Genomic DNA, 331 nt, shown 5'->3' on the forward strand with positions numbered 1-331 from the left:
CCTTTCTTGTCCCCTTCAGTAGTACGCCAGACGCAATGTGGACGCAGCATTTAGAAGATATAAGATAGTGGTGATTGTTTTTTTGTGATTACTTAATAAAATTGGTCGTTGTGCTCTCATACTTTTTATGAACTGCAATCAAGGTATATTGACCAGCTATCGGATCATAGTAGGCATTTGACTGGTACAACGGTAATGCAAATGTAAATAAATACTGCGTAATATAGACTCCGCCAATATACCTGATGGAATCAACCTCGGTGTGTGATATGTTCGTATCGCCGGGAAGCGTATTAATTCAAACCGCCAGACCTCTATGCTCATGATACAG

The sequence above is a fragment of the Penaeus monodon genome, chromosome 15, assembly GCF_015228065.2.
Source record: "Penaeus monodon isolate SGIC_2016 chromosome 15, NSTDA_Pmon_1, whole genome shotgun sequence".
NCBI classification, from domain to species: Eukaryota; Metazoa; Arthropoda; class Malacostraca; order Decapoda; family Penaeidae; genus Penaeus; species Penaeus monodon.